This window comes from Mauremys reevesii, linkage group 4, assembly GCF_016161935.1.
Source record: "Mauremys reevesii isolate NIE-2019 linkage group 4, ASM1616193v1, whole genome shotgun sequence".
Lineage (NCBI taxonomy): Eukaryota > Metazoa > Chordata > Testudines > Geoemydidae > Mauremys > Mauremys reevesii.
Genome location: NC_052626.1, coordinates 39,055,457 through 39,083,396, shown reverse-complemented (window position 1 = coordinate 39,083,396; position 27,940 = coordinate 39,055,457). Strand labels below are relative to the sequence as shown.

Below are 27,940 nucleotides of genomic sequence, written 5' to 3'. Positions count from 1 at the left end.
GTGGGAATTGTTCTCCCTCCAGACTCTGCTTCTGCTTGAGTCTGTCTGAAGCCACAGTCCTGTGCTTATTACTAAAGCTGAATTCAAGCTACAAAATATGGATCAGTATCCATATTTTGAATGCTCCAAAGTCAGAGATTGGACATGATTTTAATTTGTCCCATTGTCAGGACAGGATCCATTTGTACAATTTCAGTCCAGAGTCAAGTTTGAATTAGACACCATAAAGTGTGGGAGAGGATTTGTGGGAGAGAGGATTTGGTTCTGGTGTATTTCTTCTTGTGATGCCATGGTTCATCACTGGAGCAAAGAAAGCAGCAAAGAATCCTGTGGCACCTTATAGACTAACAGACGTTTTGCAGCATGAGCTTTCGTGGGTGAATACCCACTTCTTCGGATGCAAGCAGTGGAAATTTCCAGGGGCAGGTGTATATATAAGCAAGCAAGAAGCAAGCTAGAGATAACGAGGTTAGATCAATCAGGGAGGATGAGGCCCTGTTCTAGCAGTTGAGGTGTGAAAACCAAGGGAGGAGAAACTGGTTCTGTAGTTGGCAAGCCATTCACAGTCTTTGTTTAATCCTAAACTGATGGTGTCAAATTTGCAAATGAACTGAAGCTCAGCAGTTTCTCTTAGAAGTCTGGTCCTAAAGTTTTTTTGCTGGAGGATGGCCACCTTAAGATCTGCTATTGTGTGGCCAGGGAGGTTGAAGTGTTCTCCTACACGTTTTTGTATATTGCCATTCCTAATGTCTGATTTGTGTCCATTTATCCTTTTCCTTAGAGACTGTCCAGTTTGGCCGATGTACATAACAGAAGGGCATTGCTGGCATATGATGGCATATATTACATTGGTGGATGTGCAGGTGAATGAACTGGTGATGGTGTGGCTGATCTGGTTAGGTCCTGTGATGGTGTTGCTGGTGTAGATATGTGGGCAGAGTTGGCATCGAGGTTTGTTGCATGGATTGGTTCCTGAGCTAGAGTTACTATGGACTCCACTGGCCATCACATACAGTCCCCAGCTAAAGCCCCTCCAATGCATCATCAGGGATCTACAACCCATCCTGGACAATGATCCCACACTTTCACAGGCCTTGGGTGTCAGGCCAGTCCTCGCCCACAGACAACCTGAAGCATATTCTCACCAGTAACTGCACACCGCACCATAGTAACTCTAGTTTTCGTGGGCTACAGCTCACTTCTTCAGATGCATAGAATGGAACTCAGCCAGTGCAGGAGGGTTCCCTGCAGTACATTCCCCAGGGTTTTTTGTAGTCTAGTTTTAATTGTCCCAAGCAATGAGGTTTCCACCACATTGTCTCTTGGAGTGGGAGGGGAAACACCTTTGCCAAAGCAGGAGAAGCAGTTTCTTGTTGAATCTCTTACTGGGTCCCTTTATGTTGAGCAGGAACTGGCTGCAATGTTTCCTCTATGCCCGGATGTGCCACTAGAGGCTGTCCCTCTCTGTGTTTTGTACTATTTAGAAAACAATAAGTGCCATTTTATCATGCTGGATTCGTTGAAGTGGCTAACACTTACACACTACAGAGGTGGTTGGAGTTGGTTTTAAAGAGACTAGGCCAAATTAATCCTTAGGAAAAGCCCAGTGAGGGCAGTTGGTTTACACTGAGGATTAATGTGTTTGAGCCTATGGTTCATTGAATAACGGGACTCATTTTTTACATAGTCTATTAGAAATAGATCATTTACTGGCATCTGTGGTTAAGTCACAGCAGAGGGGAGATTAACAAGTTTTGCATCTTGGAATAATCGTTACACACCTCAAAACCCTGCTAACTCTCTTATTTATACCACATTGGGGATTTACATTAAATATTGTAACAAATCCAAGGATGCAATGTCTCTGCTCAATACCATATTCATATGGAACTTCCTGATGAAAAAGGATAAAGCCCTGATCCCTCTGTTCTGAAAGCACAGCAGCTGAAGTGGAATCACCATCAGCTGCTGTTAGCAGTATAAGGCCATTGACACACAACTGAGGTACTGCATACATGCTAGGTTGTTTATTATAATACTCTAGGGGATGTTGCAGTATCAAACTTCACTAAAGCTTGGGGCAGGGAATTTCAGATCCGAGGTGCAGGCTCTAATCAATCTCTGGTAAATACCCAAGTTATAAATAGTAGGGAAACAGGAGGAGATGCAAAGACAGTATAGGAGGGCAGCTTTTTGTAATACAGAATAGTTAGGAGTAAAAAAAGGAGAGAATCGATTTGTTTAGTAAGGGACAAAAGCATATGGGGGGAATATTCAAGAATGTACAGTCAGGAAGAGGCATTTTCCTGGGAGATCAGAATCACAACTCAGAGGGCAGCAACCCACCTGGGCTTGGCTCTAAGTAGGCTTGGAATGATTAGAGTTTTATCAGTAAATGTAGATTTCACCATACACACACAAACCGATGACAAAATATTTCCATTGATCATCATTGAAATGTTCAGATAGGCAACAGTATGTATTTTAATAGTTTATAAAGCTTTTACTTTTTGAAATTCAACATCATTAAATAATTATTGTCTGACCCTCCGTCTTGACTGACCCCCCCCATAATTTCCCACAACTGTGAACATTTACATTGATAAGAAATACAAAATAAATAAACATCAGTATTATCCGTTGAAATTGTAAAAAAAAAAAAAAAAAAAAAAGGTGAATTATGCCAGCAGCGTCTCTCATCCTGCCAGGTTGTCTGTCTGTCTGCCTGTCTCTCTCTCCCCTCCCCCCATCTTTTCATTTGCCTTGCTGGTCTTTAGCTTCTTCTCTGGAGTTAATGCAGCGCCAGAGCCTTCAATATTACTGAAGTGCTACAGGAACCAAACTCACTGGGAAATTATTTTTAATGAGCAAAAGCACGACACCGAAACAGCAAATTCCACCTCTAATGCACACAAAGAAAGGCCTGTACTGTGGAAATCCTGCAGTGAAACCTCTTCAGATGAATAGCTTGTTAAAGAATGAAGCAGTTAGGTGAATAGAAGTCTGATTATGTGCCTGGAGGTAGAATGTAATAAAAATCAGACCAACTAAATGAGTAATTTGGCTGCTGCTCGTGTCAGTGGGCTATGCCTGAGTTGCCCTATCTAATACCTACTGCCGGAAAGGCAGAGACATTACACGTGATGGAACACTCACCAGAGGTTTTTGGACTGAATTTTGACTGGCTGTTCCTCTGTCTCTGAGCTGGGAATGTAAAGCTGAAAAGAGGAGCTCCTGCCATGGGTAGGAGAGTGGTCAGGCTGGACTGGGGGTGTGTGGACATTGTGGCGTGAGACTCCCTGTTAGGCTGTGGCGGAGTAGCATGACATCCCAGCAGCACAATGGTGCTGTTTTGGATGGAGTGTGCAACGGCCTAGTGCAGTTCACACTAGGCTGGACCTGGTGCTACTTGATCACAGGCCTGTGGCTTCCTCCTGATCCCAGCCTGGAGGAATGTGCATAGTGTAGAGGAGATGCCACCCTGAGCAGCTTTTGTTCTGACCACAGTCCCCAGGCAGCCTTTCTTTAGCTCAGAATAAGTGGTCAGTGTTAACCTCGCCCAGGCGCAAGTGCTGCTTGCACCCTGCTTCACGTTGATTTATTCCCCTTTTCTCATTAGTCTAACCCCTTTTCCTTGGGGCTTTGTGCTATATTTATTCTTTTTATTTGCCAAGGACTTTCCCTCTAAGCCAGTGGTGGTACAGCAACGGAGAAATCCAGGAATAGAAGACTTGAAGGACCAGAGCCCGTCAATGCCGTTTATTCAGCATTTGTGTGATATGTGCCCTCCAGAGCCTTTCAGATCATCCCAGCTCAGTGCTCTAGAGGGACGTGAAAGCTCCATGGTTCATTCCCTGGAGGGGGAATCTCTTCCCAACCCCAAAGGCATTTCTACATTGTATCTGGGAGTGAGCCTCCCAGCCTGTGGCCAGAGGCACGTGCTAGCACTCTAAAGATAGCTGTGTAGATGTTGAGGCTCAGGCTCTGAAGTCTGTGGTGGAGGAGAGGGGTATTCTTGAGAGCCTGAGCTCCAGCCTGAGCCACAGTGTGGAAGCACCATCAACACAGCTATTTTTAGAGTGCTAGCACGAGTTCTGCTGGCCCAGGTCTGTGGATCCAGGCTGTGAGGCTTGCTCCCAGATACAGTGTAGACATGCCCAAAGAGGGTCTTCTCAGGTTAGCAGGGTTAGGGCTGTCCCATATCTGATTGTCTCCAAAGGGTCAGGTGCCAACTGAAGTTACCTTCCTTGACACCAGAGCCACCCAGCTTAGCAGAGTTGTCCTGTTGCACCAAAGGCATTGTATTTTTTAAATGACCTTTATTTGCCCCATTTCCACCATTTTAATAATTCCCTCTCTCCTCTTGTTTGTTACACGAAACTCATCATCACTGACACATGGTAACCCTACAGCTGTAGAAAAAGGAGGAGGACACCAGCATCATTTCTGAGTCGCTTGAGGGCTACAAACCTCAGTCCAAGCTGTTAGCAGAACTTCTCCAATGGTCTTTGTCCAAACTCAGTTCTGGTTCTCTCCCAGGGTGACACTTTGCAGTTTCTTTCTGGTCCAGCTGGACTTACTGCCTTTTGTGTTCTAATGCAGTTGGACTTTGCATTTATGGCTTGGCTCTTTTTCTGCTGCAGAGAGAATTCGATCTCCATGCTTTAAGCCAGGTAGCAATTTTCCTTACTGTCTAATACATCCAGCAGTTGTCCTTTGTTCTTCTCTCTCATGGTAATTGCTACTTTCTTTCTCTCTGTTTTGGTTTTCCAGACAAACAGAATTGAGAGGGGAGATCAGTGCGGGTTTCCAGATGAAAACAATCCATTGTTTTCACCTACAGTGCTGCACAAATGTTATGAAGTTCCAGTCCCTAATGAATATATCCATTTATCTGTCTCATTTTTCCCTACCATCATAATATCGGAGTAATTTTATTTCTCTAATAATTATTGTGATGACAATCAAAACCTCTTAGTAAATCCCCTTGTTTCTCTTTTGTAAGTAAATAAAACACACCATCTGCTTTCTCCAGAGAATTTAATGGTATAAATATGACAAGAATAGTCTGTCTTTCTATAGGACCTTCCATCCAATGGCATCAAAGCACTTTTGTGTTTATTAAATAATCTGACAACCCAGGGGGATTATCATTAGTTCAGTTTTTCAGATGGGGAAACTGAGGCACAGAGAGGGGCTGTAACTTGCCCAAGGTTACATAGGAAGTTAGTGTTAGAATCCAGATTTCCTTTACCAAAGGGCACTCTTTCCGTGCTTGCTGTGACAGATGACACTCAGAATGTTCAGAGGTTCAGTCTGGACAAGCACTAATGTTTTGGAAATACAGCAGAATCTGCTCTTCTCAAAAGGTTTACACTTTAGGAACCAAAGAGGGAAGAAATAACAATAATGTTGTTTCTCGGTTTCTTTGAAGCTGAGAATATTGGGTTGGATATTCATATTATCTGAACTGGATCATTTGTCTCTTTCATATCTAAAGTAGAGATGGTCCTGAACTGGCACTCCAAATCCAAACACTAAGTATGAGAAAGGGAAGATCTGGATCCTAATTTTGCACCTTTGGCCTGTATAAAGAGAGAGAGATTTTATTTTCCCAGTTGTTTAGAAATTGAATCCAGGTTGAAATTTGCCCTTTGACTGCAATTGAAATAGATTATTTTGGCCTGGAAATGACAGCTTCCTGTCTGCTAAAGTGGTCCAGGGGGGGGAATGGCATGCATGCGGGTGGCTTGTTTCAGTATTATAGACATAGGTGCTGAGGTTTGCCTCTGTACTGTTTTATCCTCCTCCTTTCATAGAATATCAGGGTTGGAAGGGACCTTAGGAGGTCATCTAGTCCAACCCCCTGCTCAAAGCAGGACCAATTCCCAACTAAATCCCCAACTGGCCCCTCAAGGATTGAGCTCACAACCATGGGTTTAGGAGACCCATGCTCAAACCACCGAGCTATCCCTCCCCCCATTTCATTCCAGTCCTTTCCTTCCCAGGCCATTATTCATTCTGGGCCAAGTTCTGATTTCAGTTCCACCAGTGTAAATCTGAAGTAACCACTATTAAAAAGAAAAAGATGATGGCACTTGAGTAACTGTCCTAAATACTGCAGTATCATCATTATTATAAGTGGTAATAGGACCATTAGTGTACAGAATACTGCTCCTTTTAAAAAAAAATAGTTGAATTCCACTGAATTCACTAAGGGTATCCACTGTAACTCAGATCAGAATTTGGCTCATTACTTGTGACTTCTTCATCTGCTAGGACACGGTAGCACACAGCAGCCTCCAGCTAATCAATACGAGCAGATTAACTTTTCTACACTTTGAAGTAGGGTGCTGAATCAAACATGCTTAGATACACGTGCTAACATCCCCTCTGCACATACATGGAGACTCACTCATGGTCGATTTTCTCAGACTGGATGACTGAAAACCTGGACATTAGAAACATGGGCTGAAACCATATCACCCTAGATTAGGCTTTGTGCAAAATGACTGGATTCAGACAAAGCAGTTACATAACCTCAAACTTGCAGACATTAACAGGAGTCACATGGGAGATCTGAAGCAATGGCAATAATTTTCCCTACAGGAACAAGTAAATCGTGAATTTCTCCCTGCAATGTACAATAAACAGTTTGGAGCAATAGACCCTGTCCCAGCGTAATCTAATATCAGCTGCTCCTGCTAGAAGGTGGTGATAGCTGAGCAGCCAGGTGCTGTGTGGAGCTGGTAGGCTGCAGTGAAAGATACTTGCAAGGGCAAATACCATTGTTTGCTCCTTGGATCTCAGAGAAGGGGCTGCTGAGACAGGGAGAACTTTCTCAAACAGCAGTGCTCCCCTCAGTCTCCTTTTCCCTCTAGAGCATCTGTGAGAAGATTAGGGAAATGAATCTGGGCTGTAGCTAAATGTGAATTAGATAGGGATGTCTGCAGACAGCAGGGCATGAAGAGCAGTCAGGGAGACTTTCAGTCAGGAGACCAATGAAATATAAAGTTTAAAATATCTAATGAGAACTTGAGAAGGGGAGAGTCCTGAGCATAGGCCTGGGAGCCAGAAGTTCCAATTCCATTCCTCACACTGGACAAGCCATGTTATCTGTGCCTTACTTTCCCATCTGTAAATTCGAGAGAATAATACAGATCTTCCTTTTTATGGGGGGCAGCAGGGATATTGAGGATTAATGGATGTTGACAGAGTGCATGGAAGATGAAAAGTGCTAATTACTATTAAGGAAAAGGGAAACCCCTTTGATTAATTTATTATCTTAATTCCAGTGCCTCCTTGATTTCCTCTCCTTTCAACTAACCCTCCTCCTAATCCTGCCAAAATCATAGGGGAAGATCTTCATCCGTGCCAACTGTCATAGCTCCATTGACTTAAATTACTTCACTTACACAGCATCTTTCATCCAATATCCTCAAGGCATCATACAAATATTGGTTAATTGAACCCCACAAATCGCCTGGCAGGTAGGGAATAATTATTATCCCAGTATTATATATGGGGTTAAGCAACTTTCCCAAGGTCACAAAGGGAGTCTGTGGCAGAGATGAGAAGAAACCCTAGGAGTCCTGACTCTCATTCCACAAGACAAAACTCCTAGGGCTGGACTTTGCTCTCAGTGACACTAGGGTAAATCTAGAGTAATCCTTCAGAAGTCAGTGGTTACACTAGTATAACAGAGTGCAGAAGTAGTCCCCCTTTTATGTCCTCATGCTTACATAATTCTCATTTAACTCCTCTCCTACAATAAGGATAACATAGGCTTTGTATTTATGACCTGATCAGAGTAGCTCCATTGAAGTCAATGGAGATATGATGATTTATACACCTGAACATCTGGCCCGAAGAGTGTAGTTCTGGTATAATTGGCAGAAGCCCACTTAGTGTGATCCTGAGATACCCAGTGATTTGCAGCCTCCAATAACATGCTTATGCACAAGTCTTCTGAGGCTGTGGAAGACTAAACTAGTTCCTTGTACTGCTCATTCTTCAGTCTAACCTGAGCCAGGACTTTGCCCTTGTCTACATTACAGGGGAAATTTGATCTAAGCTATGCAATTTGAGTTACATGAATAGCATAACTCAAATCAAAGTAGTTTAGACCTACTTACAGTGGGATCCACACTACGTGATGTCGATGGGAGACGCTTTTCCGTCAACTCCCCCTACTCTTCTCCATCCGGTGGAGTACAGGAGTTGATGGGAGAGCGATCTGTGGTTGATTTGAAGCCCCGCTAATGAAGACCCGCTAAATCGACCGCCGATGCATCGGTTGCTGCTCCTCGACATCCTTAGGTCGCGGAGATCTAAGTGTAGACAAGCGCTTTTTCATCATGCAGGCACATGCACTTCCTGCTGAAAATCAATGAGCTAGTCTGTGCTCTCAGTTATGCTGATATAAATCCAAAATGAGTCAGTTAAAGCCAATCTGTTTTTAACCCTAATTACTCGGAATGTATGCTGTTGGAACCATAGGTATCATGGCATAGGAGAGGTTTGACAGTTTTTAGGCTGCTGGTATGCCGATCAAACGTGCCAATATTGTTTCCTTCTACTCCCCCTTCTGTCTGTATCCACCTGTTGTCTCTTATCTTATACACAGATTTTAAACTCCTTGGGGCAGGGTCTGGTTTTTTTTGTATTCTGTTTTTGTCCAGCATCTTGTACAGTGGTGTCCTGGTTCGTGACTGGGGCTCCTAGGCACTACAATGATACAAACAATAAATAGCAATAAAATAATAACTGATAAAATAAAAATAACAATTTGTCCCAATGGGTGGAGTGTATGCACAACTAGCATTTCAGCCGGCAATTTTAGACCCTTTTTCAGGGAAGTTAGTGAATGCTGTAATAGTGGAGTTCAATCTATAAATAGCTAGAAGACAATCATGAGGAAAGGCAATGACTAACCCCTAGATGGAACACTTAAAGATCAGTTGTGACATAATCACAGAGCAGCATTCCAGGGCTGGGGAGGAATTCTTCCTGCCTCTTCAGCAATCAAAGAGAATCCAGAAGTGTAATCTTTAATTATACATAGAGTTTTAAGACTGACACCAACCTGCTTCTTTTAAAGAATCTTGCCTCTGAAATTTTCCAGCAGTTGCAGGGTTTGGGCTATGTCTGCCAATGTGATGCACATATGGCCCGGTGAGGGAATAATTGCACTTTATTGATATTTTCTCACAAAACTACAAGAAAAAAGTGGAAAAGCTGGAGCTGTGAAAAATGAGATGTATTTATAAACCTGAGATCTCGGCTTCCTGAAACACTCTTAAACCCAGATATTATGCTGTATTTGTACACACGATTAAAAGACAAGCTGGTATCAAAAGAACAGCTATTTATCGTTATCTAGTTATATTTTAACAGTGTCCAAAATGTGTTGTTTCCAGATTCAGAGAAGACACAGTCCCACCTCCAATTAACTTTAAACTAAGGGGTAGATTCTGCTAACACTGCCACATGCACAAGCCTGTGCAGGATTGGACTGTACCCGTTGAAAAGAAGGACAGGAAAGAGCTATGGCATAAAAGCAGAGAGAGAGGGTAGGGCAGCAATAGGCACCAAGAAACCCAAATTATTTGAATCATTCTGTAATTTCCCCCCCCGCAAACTTCTAAAATCCTGATGAAACTTTCCCCTTGCCCTCCTGCCCATAATCACATTGAAGCCAGCCCTTCATGCACACTGCACCATCCCACTTCTCTACTGAGACTTGTCCCTCTGCCTCTGCACCAGGCCCCATTCCTAAGAGTCACTACGGAATTGGAGGAGCACATACCTTGCTTCCTAGCCATATTGATTGTTCAGACAGCCACAGGCTGTGTCTGGGGGCAGCATCAGCCCTCACTCCTCCAACCTGGACCCACCAATATACCCCTAGTTATATTCAAGCCTAACCCCGTATTCAGTCAACTTCTTCCCCACCCCATCTCTCACTCAACAGTCAATCTCCCGGCCTCACAAAAGAAAACACAGTGTCCCGGGACTGCTGACAAGCTTGGGACTCCTGAGGAAGTGGAAACCCTGTTCTAATGCTGCTGGGAAGGGAGGTGGTGCTGCTGTCCATGTGCCCCAAAGTCCTGTATCTGTGGAAGGATGAGGGAGTAGGTCCCAGCTCATTCCTCACACTACCACAGGTGCTGCTGGCAGTGGCTGCTGAATCTCTCCTTCTCTGAGGATGATGGGCCTTCTTAAAAGGTCTCTTCCATGGGAAATTCCATGGAGCTGCCCATCTCACATTGAGTGCGGATGAAGTAGTACTAGGGTGGCCATGCACCTACTGACAGGTTCACTGTCAATTCTGATTTTTACCTATTCTACAAACCAAGTTCTTTCTCTGTCTGTCTCTCTCTCTCTTTTCCCCACCTCCTAAAAAGATGTTAAAACATATAAAAGCCATCAGGTTCCCATCAGCCTTGATGATCGCATTAAACAGTATATTACACCATTCCCTTAGGTATAAAACTCATACCTCTTAGCCTGGAGGTGCATTTCTTATTAAAACATACTAGCTCTGCATACTGTGAAACAATATCAACTGAAATTTGTCCTCCTTGTTTGTTTATTTAGGGGGGGGAAACCCAAGTTACTGCTTTATAATAATATTGCACCATAAAAGATATTCTGTCTCATTAAGAGAGTCGTTTTCTAAAAGATTTGTAGGCATCTCATTCAGATTGGTGTAGAGATGAGGGCTGTGCCACATGGCATGAAAATGATCTGAAGGTCCTCAAAGGACAATAGATTGAGATGTTGGAGGTAAAGGGGCAGAGTGGTGGGAGGTACCCTTTGGGGTTCTGCAAGGGTTGCTGTTGGATTTAGCTTTGTATTCAGCTAAGATTTTCAGAAGTGACTAGTGATTTGAGGTGCCTTGATTTTTGGGTGAACAACTTGAGACATCTTAGAAGAACCTGATTTTCAGGATGTGCTGAGCACACCTACCATCTCAAAATTGGGCCCCTTTGAGGTGTCTCGGATAGGGCACCCAAAAATGGAGGCATCTAAAATGACTAGTCTTTTTTGAAAATCTTGATCTTGATAAGCAGCTTTACTGATGATCAGGGAAGGGAATGTTGCTGCTAAACTGGGAGGAGTTGCAAATATCAGGTAGGAGAGAAAAAGAATACAAAGGGACTTAGAGAGGTAAAGAATATGGGCAAGAAGTACAAAGTCCTGCATTGTCTTGTGCAATAGATAGCAATAGATTCTCCCCCCCACCCAATCTCCTTCCTCTGCAATTCTGTAATAATAATAATCATAATCATAATAAGTTAATGATTTAACAAAATGTAGCCTTTTCACATGAGTTTCTTTTGCAGCTTCCTAGCAGGCATGGGAAATACTCCATGTCACACTACCTGTGCTCTCCTGAGTTACTGGTATTATCCTCTGCTCCTTGTGAACTCCTGTTAAAAACATAATCAAAGTCAAAAGGAGCCCAACTGACCTCAACACATTGATAAGAATAGGATAAACTAGACAAGTCCCTATGGAAGTTGGAGGCCTTTCTGATGACTAGCTGGCATTTTCCCCTGCCCTTTTTTATGTACTTGTCACTGTACTTTCCCACATCAATCTCATAAAACATTACTTTGCTCGCACTTGAAATATTGATATTATCCTACGGCAAAGATAAAAACACATCACAGAGCAATATGGGCTGGTGATAGAATTATTTGCAATACACAGAAATCTCTGCTGATGTTTAGGGCTGGCGTGGTATTAAACACATTACTTTTGCTGACAGGCATTTTCATTTCCTTGTGCTATACAGGTAGGGGAATTTGAAGGAAAGCTACTTTTCAGTTCTAGGGCTGTTCAATAAAAAATGTAAAACAGAAGTACTGGAAGAATCAGCAGTACCTCTTTAAATCAAAAGGGAACTCACTGAAAGTTTAAATTCATTTTCAAAAGAAATATGTGTGTGTGTGTGTGTGTGTGTGTGTGTATATATATATATATATGTATATACTGTATATATAAGCACACACACACACAAAACCACCAGCCCTGTGTTAAAAGAACATGATTAAGGTTGCAAGGTCAGGCATTCAGAAATTAGGAAATACAAGAATTAAGATTGTCTGTGAAACCTTAATTCAACTTCTTTGTGCATATGTATTATGAGAATTAAAGACTATTTGATCACATACGAATTTTTCAGCAGGCCCCCTGCCTCATTCATTGCCCAGGATGGACAAGTTCTAGGGTTGAATCAGGGTTGTATATTGAAGGAGGCTGTTGTCTGTAGGATCCATGTATGATTTGTTACAGAAGTTGGAAGGTGTATACTATTTGTAGTACTGGGACTAGGGCTGCCAGGCATCTGGTTTTCTACTGGAATGCCCATTAGAAAAGGGACCCTGGTGGCTCCAGTCAGCACTGCTGAGCGGGCCACTAAAAGTCTGGTCGGCAGCGCAGCGGGGCTAAGGGAGCCTCTGCGCGGCTCCCGGAAGTGGTTGGCATGTCCAGCTCCTAAGCACAGGGGTGGCCGCGGAGTCTCCACATGCTTCACCCTACCCCCCCTCCCCAACCGAGCCCCGGCTCTGCAGTCTCCATTGGCCAGGAACCGTGGCCAATGGTGAGAGCTGCAGGAGCAACACCTGGGGTGCAGGCAGCACATTGAGACGCCTGACCATGCCTCCACCTAGGAGCTGGACATGCCGGCCACTTCCGGAAGCCGCCTGAGGTAAGTGCTGCCTTGCTGGAGCCCGAACCTCCTCCCACACCCCAACCCCCTGCCCCAGGTTAGAACCCCCTCCCACACCCAAACTCCCTCCCAGAGTCTGCACCCCACACTTCCTCCTGCACCCCAACCACCTACCCCATCCCAGAGCCCCCTTCTGCACCTGAACCCCTCGTTTCTGGCCCCACTCAAGAGCCTGCAGCCCCACCTGGAATCCTCTCCCCCTCCCATACCCTAACCCCCTGCCTCAGCCCAGTGAAACTGAGGGAGGGTGGGGAGAGCAAGTGACAGAGGGAGGGGGGATGGAGTGAGTGGGGGATGGGTTAGGGTGTTTGGTTTAGTGAGATTAGACAGTTGGCAACCCTAACTGGGACAGGTGAGTCTATGCTTGCCAATATCTAAAGGCCCACCCCCTGAGCTAAGGGGGAGAAACCACAAAGCCCAAGTCACACTTGAGTTCTTGGGACAACAAATGAAAAAAACAGGAGTGGGAATGAGATCAGAGGTTAAAAATGAGGGAGCCAGAGCGGGGCACTGAACAGAGAATCCTGGGCAGCATCCACTGCTCCTCAAAGGTGTTTAAGGAGTCAGTGAATGCTGCCCAGAGGAACGCTGCTCAGAGACATGACCAAACTAGGGAATGGAAATAGGCCCTAGAGTCAGAGTGCCCTCTCTCTGGTCCAGCTTGCTCCTCCCAGAGTGGTGGGTGTCCGTATTGGCCTGAGGTAGGAAGAGGTTGATGAGGAGGTCCCAAGATTTTGTGGGGCCATGGATGGGGTGTGCGTGAATCAGCAGGCACAGGAGGAAATGCAGACAAAACTTAAATAAGAGGTTCTGGAGGGGTTGCAGCCTGATACACTCTATGTAGATGTGTGCCACAGTCTCACTCTCATTACAAAAGGCACAGGTGTCAGGGGAGTTTGTGAACCATGCCAGGTACATGCCTGTGTTCATGGCTCTGTGAAGGAGCCGCCAACTAATATCCCCAGCGTGCCATGGGACCAGAATGGAGTACACACTGGCCCACCAGGGTTCCTTGCCCTCATTAGAGAGCAACAGGTCTCGCCAATTGGTGTCAGGATGGGGCATGAGGTCGAGGAAGTGGATGGTATGAAGCCCATACAGATGAGTTCCAGAGGGCCGGGGTAAGAGGCAGGCGAGGAGCAGCCTCCTGCAGGACATGCTCAAGGAAAGTGTAAGAAGCAGGAGGCAAGGCTGCCCTCCCCTCCTGGAACACACGACGTTGGATGCATGAGGTGGGAAGTTCCATGCACTGGTCAAGCTCCACATGGTCCATCGAGTCCCTCTGACCAGGAGGTCTCCGAGTATGCTGTTGGAAGATGTGTACTATTAGTCTTACCAGGACAGGCAGGTATAGGCCCACTCAAAACTAAAGACCAGCCCCCTCAGCTAAGGGGGACGGAATTACTGAGTCCAGGCTATGAGTGATTTCTGGAAACAACGAAAGAGAAAACAGGATTGGGAGTGAGGTCAAACTTCAGTAATGAGGGATCCAGAGTGGGATACCGAGCAGAGAACCCCAGACAGCACCCCCTGCTCCTCAAAGGTGGCTAAGGAGTCAGTGGACGCTGCCCAGAGGTGTGAATTACAAGGAAATGGGAATGGTCACACAATCACAGAGCTCTCCCCCTACCCCGAATCCAACTTCCTCTTCCTGGAGTGATGGGTGGCTGTCTTGGGGTCAGCAGCAGGTTGACGAGAAGATCACACAACTTTGCGGGGCCATTGCTGGGGTGTGCATGAATCAGGAGGTGTGGGGAGAAATGCAACCAAAACTTCAGTAGGAGGTTCTGGAGGAGCTGGAAAAGAGGCTGCAACCTGATGCACCCTATGCCAGTGTGCCAGTGTCTCCCTCTCGCTGCATAAAGGACAGGTGTCAGGGAAGTTTGTGAACTGCAGCAGGTACATGACCATGCTCACAGCTCTGTGAAGGAGCCACCAACTAATATCCCTGATGGACCATGGGACCAGAGTGGAGTACAGACTGGCTCACCAAAATTCCTTGCCCTCTTCAGGTGGCAGCAGGTCCTGCCACTTGGTGTTAGGGTGGGACACAAGTGCAAGGAAGTGGATGGTGTGAAGCACAAATATGTATAGACACAGGCACTGACTTTGTCATTTCCCAGGGGGTACTTGACCCCTATCCCACCCCCACTCCATTCCCCAAGACCCCACCCCCACCCCTCCTCTTCCTGCCCCCGCCCTTGCTCCATCCCCTCCCCCCAGCACCTCCTGCCCACTGCTGAACAGCTGATTGCAGCAGGTGGGAGGCACTGTGAGGAGGGGGAGGAACTGATCGGTGGGGCCGCCAGTGGGTGCTGAGCACCTACTATTTTTTTCCAGTGGCTGCTCCAGCCCCAGAGCACCCACGGAGTCGGTGCCTATGTGTACAGATGTTTCCTGGGAGCAGTTCGGATGCAGACCAGCTAACTAGTGTTTTGGTTGTGTGTCAAGGGCAGTCGGGGAGGCTTGTGGGGCAGGGGCCCCATGAGTTCCGGAGGGCCGGGGTAAGGGAGGGGAGCATCCTGCTGCAGGACCTGCTTAAGGAAAGCGAAAAAAGCAGGAGGCAAGGCTGCCCCCATTTTCTGGAGCACAAGATGGTGGACGCGTGACTTGAGAAGCCCCATGCCCTGGCCAAGTGCTGCGTGGTCCACCCAGTGCTGCTAATTGTAGTGCAGGAGGTCTGAGACCTGTGTTGGAAAGTGTGTAGTGAATGAGGCAGGGAATTGCATGACAAGAAAGGATGGTCTTATGGCTGAGGCCATTGAATGCTGCTCTGGGGAATTGGATTCTGTTCCTGTGTGATGCTAGACAACCAAACTTTTTACAGGTGGTAACTAATTGCATGTTCCTCATTTTCCTGGGGTCTGATTTGCAGAAGTGCTGAACCCTCACAGCTGCAATTGAAAGCAATTGGAGCTGTGCTTTGAGCATATAAAGTGCTATATAGTGCTAAGTTCTCTGAAAATACATCAGGCCCTAGTATCTCGAATTGGGCACCCAAACTAGTGGACCCTTTTGACCTTAATCTATCTCCATCTGTAAAATGGAAATAAATACCCTCACTCCACAAGGGTGTTGTGAAAATAATTGATGATTTCTGGATCACTCAGACACTATAGTGATAAGCACTGCAGAAAAGCCTTTGAGGAATTTCTAAATTCTATATTTAGAGCAGGGTTTGTATAATGCAGTAAATAAGGTCTGGGGCCACACCAGGGCTGGCCCACAACATTTTGACACCTGAGGCGGGGAGGTCAAATGACGCCCCATGCCTCCTCGCTTGGGCCCAAACTTTGAAAGGTCTTAATTCTGCCTTCTTCCTGTTCTACTCCTCTCATGGTACTGCTCTGCTACCTACTCAAATAAAGGAGAACTAACAACTTAAAATGCCTAGTTCAAAAATTTTAAGTAACACTTACATTTGCTGTCAGGCGTTTGAAAGTTAACTTTTCTTGTCTGCATAGTAAACACTGGCATTTTTATCTGTTTGATTATTCAAAATGGTGCTTTCCATGCCTTCTTGGTTGCAAAGATTTGAACTGCTTCCTGCTGAAGGTCCACAGTCTGGGCCAGCTCATGCTCTGTTGAGATGGTTGCAAGACCAACCAGCCTCTCCTGTGTCATTGTGGAACGTAGATGTGTTTTTATTAACTTCAGTTTGGTGACGCTGCGTTCTCCACTGGCAGCTGTTACAGGAAGTGTTACAAGTATGCTCAGAGCAACAAAAGCATTTGGAAAGAGGGTGGTCATCTTATTTGTGCACATATATTCCAGAACAGCCTTTGGAGTTGATCCTGCTGAAATGTATCTTGAAAGGGCTTTCAGTTCATCACCTAAATCACTTGCATCAGTATCGCGCATGTCATCATGTGTCTCTAGTGTTCTGCATTGCTGGTGTAGGTCTTCTTCAGATATAGTGAGGAGTTTTGGAATATCATACAACATCCCAAATATACTGCTGTGTTCCTTGAGCTGCATGAAACGTTCTTCAACTGACTGTATTGCACAATCTAGCACCTGGTTAAAGAATTCAACTTTGAGTTGTTGTTTGGGGTTTCTTATGGGGTTATCCCATGCCTCATAATCAAAATGTCTTCTTCGGTGACTCTTGTATTCTTGAATGGGCAGAAAAGTAGCTTCAGTGTGAAGTTCCTCTGCCAACTTCTGTGCACTCTTCAGAACGTTTTGAAATCCCTCATCTGACTGGTAAGATTGTAGGTATGACTTTGCTTTGTCCAGTTGTTCCATTGCTCCAGATATATCAAAGTCAACACCTTGGAGTCTCTTGCTTACAACATTTATTTCAAACAGTATGTCATGCCACAACACTAAGCCACACAGAAATTTGAAGTTATGTATGTTTCTGGTGATTCTGTTTCCCACTGCCACTGTTTTCCCACAAACAGTTCCTGTCTCATAGACTCATAGACTTTAACGTCAGAAGGGACCATTATGATCTTCTAGTCTGACCTCCCACACAACGCAGGCCACAGAATCTCACCCACCCACTCCTGTAACAAACCCCTGACCTATGTGTGAGCTATTGAAGTCCTCAACTTGTGGTTTAAAGACTTCAAGGTGCAGAGAATCCTCCAGCAAGTGTCCTGTGCCCCACGCTGGAGAGGAAGGCGAAAAACCCCTAGGGCCTCTGCCAATCTGCCCTGGAGGAAAATTCCTTCCCGACCCCAAATATGGCAATCAGTTAAACCCTGAGCATGTGGGCAAGACTCACCAGCCAGACACCCAGGAAAGAATTCTCTGTAGTAACTCAGATCCCGCCCTATCTAGTGTCCCATCACAGGCCATTGGGCATATTTACCACTAATAGTCAAAGATCAATTAATAGCCAAAATTAAGCTAGCCCATAATACCATCTCCTCTATAAACTTATCAAGCTTAGTCTTGAAGCCAGACATGTCTTTTGCCTCTCCTGCTCCCCTTGGAAGGCTATTCCAGAACTTCACTCCTCTGATGGTTAGAAACCTTCGTCTAATTTCAAGTCTAAACTTCCTGATGGCCGATTTATATCCATTTGTTCTTGTGTCCACGTTGGTACTGAGCTTAAATAATTCCTCTCCCTCCCTGGTATTTATCCCTCTGATATATTTATAGAGAGTAATCATATCTCCTTTCAACCTTCTTTTGGTTAGGTTAAACAAGCCAAGCTCTTTGAGTCTCCTTTCATAAAACAGGAGATGAATGTCATAGCATTATCCTCCATAATGGCAACTATGGCATCATCTATCTTCCCAATTTGGTGTTTGATAGGCTTTATCGCCTCCACTCAACTTTCCCATCATGTGGCACTCAGTGGTTTCAGTGTCAAAAAGGATGTTCCCAGATGTTGCGTCAAAATTTGCCATCAATGAGTTGATGCAGAGAAAAATACATAGATGCTTTGAATTACATTAAAAAATTCAGCAGCCTCACTAGAAGCTGATGACACATCATTGACCACCAAGTTCAGTGAATGAGAACTGCATGAGACAAAAAAAGCTTGAGGGTTTAACTCTAGGATCCGTGTCTGCACTCCTCTGTTCTTTCCTCTCATGTTGGCACCATTATCATAGCCCTGACCTCTCATGTCAGCTATTGCAATTCCCGTATCTTCCAGCTTTTTAAGAAGCACATTTGTCATACCAGCTCCTGTAGTATCATCAATGTCAATAAATTCTAGAAAATGCTCTCTGACAGTCACCACTGCAGGGACGTTTTCACTAGGTTCTGTTGTTGTTACAAAATGCACCATTAAAGTCATTTGTTCCATGTGGCTGATGTCAGGTGTGCAGTCCAGAATAATAGAGTAATATCTTGCTGACTTCAGATCTACCACAATCTTGTGTTTGACTTTTGTTGCCAGTAACTGTATGATCTCATTTTGAATTGTTTTTCCCAGGTAGTGGTGTGTGTACATTTCTTGGTTGGTGACTCTTCTTAGATGCTCCTGGAGTACAGCATCAAACTCAGCCATCAGCTCCACAATTTTAAGGAAGTTTACATTGTTTGGCACATACAGCTGATCTGAAGTGCTAGGTTTTGGGTAGCAAGCATTCTCACAATGGCAGTGAGCCTTTTCAGAAAATTTTGCCAGTAAAGAGACTCTGATGCAATCTTCTCTTGAGGCTGATCATCTATGGTGGCCTTTAACCTTAGTCTCATCTCAAGCTCTTTCCACCTATGGAATGCTCTCTGGTGATTTGCTGCCTTCTCATGGCATGCCAGATTTCTAGCCAGATTTTTCCAGTCCTTTGTTCCTGTAGAACCCAATGTGGATGGAACATTAGACTGGAAGAGGTTGCAACAAAAACAGTATGCAGCATTCTGGGTATTTGAGTACATAAGCCATGGTCTTTCCACTTTGTTACCATTGGGGATTTCACACCAGTAATGTGTTGGATGGAAACTTCTATTTTCATTGTCTTTGGGGAGCATGATGTTTTTCACTTGCTGTGGCCCATGCAGTACAAGGAAGTCCCTCAGGCTACTGCTCAAGTGGGTCCACAGTCCTGGATCATCTAGACTTGAGGAATGAAACTCAGCAGCAGCTGTTTCTTGCACCTCCACCACACTCTTCTCTGATCTACACTTTTCTTCAGGAATGTGCATGGTTACATCCATTTGAGATGGAGATATGGATGCTGTAGTAGCTGGCCAGGTCACCTGCACTCTGACTAACTGGAAGATCAGGCATCTCCTCACCACTCAAATCCTCACTGGGTCTGGAAGGCTCACTGTGAACATTTGTGTCTATGTATCTCAGGAGAGCTCCTTCCTGCTTAGATAGAAAAGCTTCCTTTGCTTGCTTTCTTTTTCTGAATGCTGTCCCAGAGGGGCGTTTTCTTCTTTCACTCATGACTGCTGTTCGGTGCCAGCTATAGTGGCTCTCAACACTCCACTGAAGGGGACAAATAAGCAGGCTGGTAGCAGCGCCTGAGTGAGGGAAGATATCAGCGTCTTAAGGGCCAAACTGTCTCTTACTACTTCAGTTGACTGCCTGTTCTCCTCAGGTGAGTTCAGAGAAGCAGCAGGAAACAGGAAGCTCCCTGGTGTTAATCAGTCTAGGCTCCTGAGGGTGCTAGAGAGGTACATAAGAGGCTCCTCCTCCTCTCTCTCCCTGCAGCTCCTGATGCTTTCTGTTATTTCCTCTCACCTTTTCTCCTGCCTGCCTGTTATGTCTCTTGTGCCCTCCTTCCTCCAGCACAGCACTCCACCATCTCTGTGCATCTAGAGCAGAGAGAATACATATGCACCAGCAGCAGACACAATTTTCTACATTCTGGGTCTTAGTGGTGCCCCACCACAGTCTGGCACCTGAGGCTGCTGCCTCAGTTTGCCTCATGGTAAGGCCAGCCCTGGACCACACATAGAACAATGAGAATAAAACAGAATATTAAATAGCTGCTCATTCAGTGTGCACCATCTATCCTGTGCACTGAATGAGGTAGGGATCCGGTGGGGAAAAATAGCATGTGATCATGTAATTAAAGACTGTGTCATAATGCACTCACACCGGGGGCAGAATTAAAATTGCAAAGGCAGAAACTCTCTCATACTGTGTGCTAGTACAGAGCTTAGCTCTAGATATTACTGTAATAATAACAATGATAATTGTTATTACTTGAGGCATGGACTGTAAGGGAGGCATCATTGTCTAGTGGCTAGACACCAGGGCTGAGAGGCTGGACTCCTGGGTTCTATTTCTAGCTATCACTGACTCACTGTGTGACCTTGGGTAAGTCTCTGTGCCTCAGTTTCTCTATAAGTAGGAGATAATACTTCCAGGCATGTTGTGAATCTAATATCTGCAAAGTGCTTTGATATATTTGATGAAATGTGCTGTATGAATCCTTTGGGTCAGGTAGCAGGGCCCTTTGCTTCCAGAGCAAGAGGTTCTGCGTTCTATGCTAGCTACCAGCTGGAAGTTCCAAATAGGGTTGGTGTCTAGCATGGTAACTGTGAGTGTGTTACTGTGTAATGCTCAGCAGAACTTTTCTCTTTTGTGGCCAGACAAAGCTTTACGAAAGTTTGAAAAATCATGCTCAAATGTACAAAGTATGAACAGTGGTTATAATTAAATCTGTCAAGTAGGCATATTATTGGGTGCGGGAGGGGGGTATTGGTGGTGATATGTAGCTATATTAGCATCCTGTCAGGGAGTTTCCCCATGAAAATCTGAAGTTTGCCAGAATACCTGGTGTGACAAGAGAAAGTTGTGCTAATCCTTAACAGTTCCTGACTGCCTCCCTTCACGTCTTTCCTGATAGGCCACAAAATGTACTTAGCACGTAGCTTATTATGGAGATTAACTCCTTGCTTTAATTTTCTTCACAATTATTTCATCTACTTTGAGGCCAACTAATGGTGCACATGTTGTACATTCACATCAGTGTGAAATGCATAGTATTAATTCACAGACATTGACACGTTGCTTCTACAGATACGTATGTGCTCTGAATGCAGATTTATGGGGATCAACAAAATACTTTATCTCCCATACTCTTGATCCGCTTTTCATTAGGGATGGGCCGAACTATGTTCCTTCTAATGTAGTATAAGGAATAGCATAGGGGACTGGGAGTCAGAACTCCTGGACCCTGTTCATAGCTCTGCCACTGACTTGCTTTACAACCCTCTGGAAAACTCACTCAACTACTCTGACTGAGTTATTCCATCTGTAAAATGTTGCTAATAATACTTACCTGTTTCCAAGGGGTGCTGTGAGGCTGAAAGTGCAATTCTACCCTGAAAATAATGGCATTGCAAGATTCTATATGCATTGTCTCCCACTGATTTCCAGCTCAGATTCTCTCACATGATGAATGAAAAGATGAATTTTCTAAATGCCAGCCTGTTGACTCCTGGGGCCCCCAATCCTCCTCTGGGGGATCTGAGAATCAAGCTGGGATCTTTCTTTCTCTCAGATGCATCATCACCAGTAATACAGACACATTATGACCTCACTGATACACCTGCACAACCCTGTTAGTGGGACTGCAGAGGCCACTGCAGAGAGCATAATCTGAAGAGAGTGGGGTAGCGTAGGTGTCACAAAGTAGGATTTAAAAGTAGTGTGATTGCACAGGTGTCACTTTAGGTAGCATTTGTCCTGCAGAGTTGTTCTTACTGATGACAGTGCACACGGTCATACAAACCCCAGCTTCTGTTTCAGATTGTGGAGCTGACAGAGGAAAACATCTTTTTACTTGTAAATTGAGTGCATGTGAACTGAAAGTTACGGAGAGGCAATAAGATGTGGGCCCCACAGTGACTTTTGACGGAGGCCCTTTCAGAGTAGAACCTCATTTTAAGGTATTTCATACATTTCTCCACTGCTGCCAGATTTCAGCTGAGCCCCGAAGCACCAAAACACCATGAAAAAGGGCTATTTTTGCATTATTTCCAGCCAGGCTGGAACAAGAGCTTATAAGAAACCTTGTAAGAGAACAAGTTCTCAGGAGATATCTAGCCATGTTTCTCTACCAAAGAGTACTGGGTAAGTGTATAAACTTTTAATCTTTCCTGAAAGGAATAAACCAAATTAGGTGAAGCCCTTCTCTCACCTTTATCTGTCGACTCTAACACTCTCACATGCATACATAGAGACTGTACTTGCAAATGAGGCCTAACGTGCACAGTTACCCAATTACATGTGCAAAGGTTGGTGCAGTGTAGTGGGGTTGTGTGCACCCTTTTTGCAGGCACAGTTTAGGCCAGTGGTGTTTAGCTTGTCTCCTTATGAGGCAATTTATATCCCATGCATGATTCCAGGCGGTGGGGGGTAGAATGGCTGCAGGTCATGAAAAGCCTTTTTATCCATCCATCATTTCCAAGGCAGCAGAAAAACTGATCTTCTTTGCCAAGCGTTAGCCTCCGGAGCTTGGATGTTTCTCTCGCCTCCACTGCCGAATTACTGTAGGGCTGCCACTCTGGGAGCATTCAGGATTACATACACTGCCTCTGCAGTCACCTGGCAGAGCTACAACCTTGCAAGAGGGCCAAAATTAAAGAAGTACATGAATAAAAATCCCTGTTAAAAAATACCCGGGCTTGTTGGCAGACCGTGGCATTGGAAAAGATGGATAGGGGGAGCAGGGCTGCTTAGTGCATCCCAAAGCACACTACAGCAAACGAGTTAATGAGGGGAAAGGGGACACAAGGGGATAACAGGCAAGAGTGGACAGGAAATATATACAGATAGTGGGAGGCACTGTGTACTGCTGGTTAAGAGCTAAAGGTACATGTCTATCATAGTGGCTCCTCCATTCTATAAATGAAACAGGGATAGACCCATCACAAGAAAGAGGAGGAGGAGGAGAAAAGAGGCAGGTGGATGGTCAGATGGGGGAGGAAAGAAAAAGAGAGAGGTACACAGTGGTGGTGGGAGGATTGGTAAGGGGGGAGAGAGATGTTGCATAGTTAAGATTCAGCTAAATGGGAAGACTAATGATTAACACTGCAGTGCTAAAGCAATGACCTTGTTTTGTCTTCTCCTTTTCTGAGTGTAAGGACAAGTCTATCTAGCTATCTAATCATAACAGAGATCATACCAACCAAATACTGCTCCACTGGAGTAACATACTGACCTCCCCCTGCACAAATCTGCCTTTGCAGAAGAGAGGCATTGAAATGCTCCACTGACTGAGAAACTTGATTGGATTTTAGATATGAGATGTTTCAGCATCGCCAGCTCACAATTTGATTGAGTCTCATGCCAGCTAACATTTTTCTGACATGAAATCTCCAGCTCCTGGAGTCATGTGCTTATGTGATGATCTCTGGCTACTTTTTTTTTTTAATGAAAGTTTCTAGTCCTCCTGATTGCAGAGAAAAGCTTGAAAATGGGACACACACACCCTCCCCTGTCAAAAGCTCAAAAACCAGAAGGCAAAGCAAAACCTCCTCCAATGTTACTTTTTAACCAATGTAATGAATTTGGGAGGTCTGTGTGACCGGGTGGACTAAGTTTAGAGGCCCCCTGCTTAAGGCCTTGCGGTCCTGCCACACCCTGCCACGGAAAGACGTCCGCCAGGCTGCCTAGAGCAGCTGTGGGGGAAGCAGCCAATCACGGTCCAGCAAGCTAGTCTAGGAAGAGCTTCCGGGCCAGAGTGAGATCTGTTCCTTGCTAGAGCTGGAAGAGAGTGGATGGTGCTCTGGGCTGGTTGCTGGGACTCAGGTAAAGGCAAAGAATGAACTGGGGCCTTGAGGAAATGGCCCAGGGAATTGTAGCAGTGATGTAGTTTATTTAAAGGGACATGGAAAATCTATAGGTTCCCCTCCACCCCCAATGGGAAAGTGGCCTGGACATTGGTGAACCCCAGAAGAGGAACTGAACGGTGGTGGCACAGCTGGAGAGCTGCAGCCAGGAAGGTGCTGAGAAGGCGAAGACACTGCCTCAGGGAGGGAGCCCTGAAGCACCGCTCTATAATGGAGCAAGGAAAAATTGAGAGAGATTTTACAGAGGGCACTGAGAGAGTCCCCTGTTGGACTTGTACCCGGGAGGGGTTTGCTTTGTTTTTATATCACATATAGACTGTGCGAGACTCGGCCGGAGGGCTGAGTCACCGAAAACCCACCACAAACTGAGAGAGTGTGCAGGCACATGTACTCAGGATGCTTGTGAGAGGTGAGTGCACTCCATTCCCGTCTGACTCATGGTTTTTGAACTGTTGGGGTTGGCAATATTGAGTTTCTGCAGTGTGACCTGCAATGGAGTACTGCATCACGGGAGGCTGGGAGTGGGTGGGAGGCTGGGAGAGGTAGGGTTGGCAATAAGGAAATTGGCATTTGTCATGCCCCTTTCTTCCAGTGTGGAAAGTCCCTCTTGAGTTAGGTATCACAAGGCCAGAAATGGTCCAGAACAAAGTGGAGTGGAGTGGAGTGGCCTGTGCTTCTGACTGCCTGGGGTCAGTTACTTTCCAATAGACCTGGGTTCCCTTTAGGAGTTGCCCGCTGTCCCTAAATTCAGGGGCTGGGACTAATTCTCAGTGGCCTGCATGCAGAACAGTTAGGAGCCTCTGTTCACTTTACGCAGCATCATGACAGGAGGATGTTGCGTTATTTGGTTCAGTTGCATCATGTGGGCAGCCCTGTATTAATGCGTACCAGTGTTGTGATGCAATGTCACCGTTTTGCTACATGACTCTAGAATATCCCATGAGATACGCACTAATTGTTGTGAGTTCTACCTTCAGCCTCCCAGGGAGGGTCAGACTGGGGTGACCCTCCCTGGTTGCTTTTCTTCCATCCAGTAAGGTCAGTAATTCAGTCTCCAGTGTTTAGGAATGTGCCTGAGAGAGAAATAACATGAGCACAGAATGATCTTTGTAAATGCCAGTCCAGATGCATAGTAAAAATGTGGAATTCATGCCTAGAGATGATCCTTTGCAGACCAAGGCTGAGGGACTGTAGTGCCCCCCCGTGGGGAAGAAGAGGAATGACTTGGTTGTATTAAGTCAGTGGTCTCCAGCCTCTTTATGCATAAGATCACTTTTTGAATTTGAGTGCAACTCAGGATCTGCCCCTCCCCTTCCCTGAGGCCCTGTCCATCTTACTCCATCTCCCCTCCCTCTATTGCTCGATCACTTTCACCAGGCTGTGGCAGGGGATTGGGATGTGTGAGAGGGTGTGGGCCCTGGGCTGGGGCCGAGGAGTTTGGAGTGTGTGGGAGGTTCCGGGCTGAGCCTGGGGCAGGGGGTTGAGGTGCAGGAGAGGGTGAGGGGTGCAAGCTCTAGGAGGGGGTTTGGGTGCATAAGGGGGTATGGGGTGCTGGCTCTGGTAGGGGGCAAAGGGTTGGGGTGCAGGCTCCCACCGGGCAGCACTTACCTCGGGTGGCTCCTGGTTGGTGGTGCAGCAGGGCTAAGGCAGGCTCCCTGCCTGCCCCGGCTCCACGTTGCTCCCAGAAGCAGCTAGCACACCCCTCCGGCCCCTGGGGGGGAGGCACGTGGCTCCGTGCACTGCCCCTCCCTGCAGGCACCACCCCCACAGCTCCCATTGGCCGCACTTCCCCATTCCCAGCCAATGGGAGCTTCAGAGGCAGTGGTTGCAGGCAGGAGTAGCGTGTGGAGACCCCTGCCCACCCCCCAGGGACCACAGGGGTGTGCTGGCTACTTCCAGGAGCAGCAGGGGGGCTAGGGCAGGCAGGGGGCTTGCCTTAGCTCCACTGTGCTGCCGGACTTCTAGTGGCCGGAAATCACAATCGACTGCCAGAAGCTCCAGGATCTACCAGTCAATCACGATCTACCAGTTGGTGACCACTGTATTAAGTGTAAAGGAGATTGTTCATAGAGGTTGCTAGACACAGACGCCAATTCTCCCTGGCTCTCTAGCTCCCAGACTTACTACACTACCAAGTAGAATACCCTTAGCTGTCTTCCTCACAATTTTCTATAGCAACCATCATCATTGTCCTGGCTTGGACTGTGGAACTGCTGGCTGCAAGAGTCACATTGACAGCAGGGGCCAAGATGGAGAGGGAAGCTTGTACTGCTTCCATTCAAACTGAGAGAGACAGGGCAGGTGAGGTAATACCTTTTATTGGACCAACTTCTGTGGGTGGGAAGGACATGCTTTTCAGCTTCACAGAGCTCTTCAGGTCTGGGGAAAGTAACCAGAATGTCCAAGCTATATACAAGGTGGGTCAGATTATTTAGTGTAAGGGTTTCACACGTGGTGTAGGAGAGGACTTAAAATGAAAAGGGCAATGAACACTTCTGCAGTCATAAGACAATGGAGAGTTAGTAGACAGCAGGGTGTGTTACAAGTTGTTGTAATGGACCATAAAACTAATAAAAAGAACGAGAAGTACTTGTGGCACCTTAGAGACTAACACATTTATTTGGGCATAAGCTTTCATGGGCTAAAACCCACTTCATCCAATGCATGCAGTGGAAAATACAGTAGGAATATATATATATATATATATATATATATATATATAATGAGACTAATCAATTAAGGTGGGCTATTATCAGCAGAAGAAAAAAAACTCTTGTAGTGATAATCAGGATGGCCCATTTCAAACATTTGACAAGAAGTTGTGAGTAACAGTAGGCGAAAAATTAGCATGGGGAAATAGTTTTTGGTTTGTGTAATGACCCATCCCAGTCTTATTCAAGCCTAATTTAATGGTGTCCAGTTTGCAAATTAATTCCAGTTCTGCAGTTTCTCATTGGAGTCTGTTTTTGAAGGTTTTCGTTGTTGAAGAATTGTGACTTTTAGGTCTGTAATTGAGTGTCTGGGAAGGTTGAAGTGTTCTCCAACTGGTTTTTGAATGTTATAATTCTTGATATGTCTGATTTGTGTCCATTTATTCTTTTGCGTAGAGACTGTCTGGTTTGGCCAATGTACATGGCAGAGGAGCACTGCTGGCACATGATGGCATATATCACATTGGTAGATGTGCAGGTGAAGGAGCCCCTGATGGTGTGGCTGATGTGATTAGGTCCTATGATGGTGTTCCTTGAATAGATATGTGGACAGAGTTGGCTTTGTTGCAGGGATTGATTCCTGGGGTAGTGTTTTTGTTGTGTGGTGTGTAGTTGCTGGTGAGTATTTGCCCCAACCGGAAGCAAATACTCATGCAAAAGGAGCATACTAAAGCACCCGTAGTGCTGCCTACTCTGGATTGTCAGCTGGGCACCATTCTCTACCTCCAAACTCATGGTAATAAAATAAAATGAATGTGCTTCAAATGAATGTGCTTAAAATATATATATTTTTAAATGGAGGGAGCCTTGCTGTACAGTGACTGGAATGCCCTTCAGGCTTGCTTACTCCTCCCAGCACCCCAGGGCAGAGGCATGTTCCGCACCAAGAGGTGAAAGCTGCTGCAACAGACTATAGGGAGTGCAACTCTGGATTGTCACAGAGGGACGGTCTCAGGAATGCTGGGGGCTGGGCATGTGATCTGGCTTTGGGAATGGGGAGTGGGGAGGTGGCAGGAGTGTGTCTTTAAATTTAAAAAACATGCTTTTTAAAAAGGAGAAAATACATTTGGCAAGCTATTCCCCTAACAAGGCTCTTGGGTGACATGTAGACACATTTGTGCAAGTTAAAAAAGGATCTGGCACCTTGCCACTTCACTAGGCAGGCGTAGAAAGCAAACAAAAATAAAAGAGGGTTACTCGATACAGAGCTTTGTTTTAGTCTCACCAAATGTTTTGCCCACTGATATTGGCTGAGCACTATCACAGCCAGTAAAGG

At 45.6% G+C, this 27,940-nt stretch overlaps 1 protein-coding gene and 1 long non-coding RNA gene across 12 annotated transcripts in view; one reads left to right on the top strand and one right to left on the bottom strand.

Moving 5' to 3' along the window:
• The window catches only part of NRXN3 (neurexin 3), a 1,505,977-nt gene that overhangs the window by 964,416 nt on the left and 513,621 nt on the right, over positions 1 to 27,940 (top strand). The window lies entirely within an intron of this gene.
• Positions 8,478 to 21,623, bottom strand: LOC120404779. Its single transcript, XR_005598171.1, has 4 exons — positions 21,439 to 21,623; positions 11,388 to 11,435; positions 9,086 to 9,215; positions 8,478 to 8,727 (listed from the first exon to the last, which is right to left on the bottom strand). It is a non-coding gene; the product is annotated as an uncharacterized LOC120404779 (long non-coding RNA).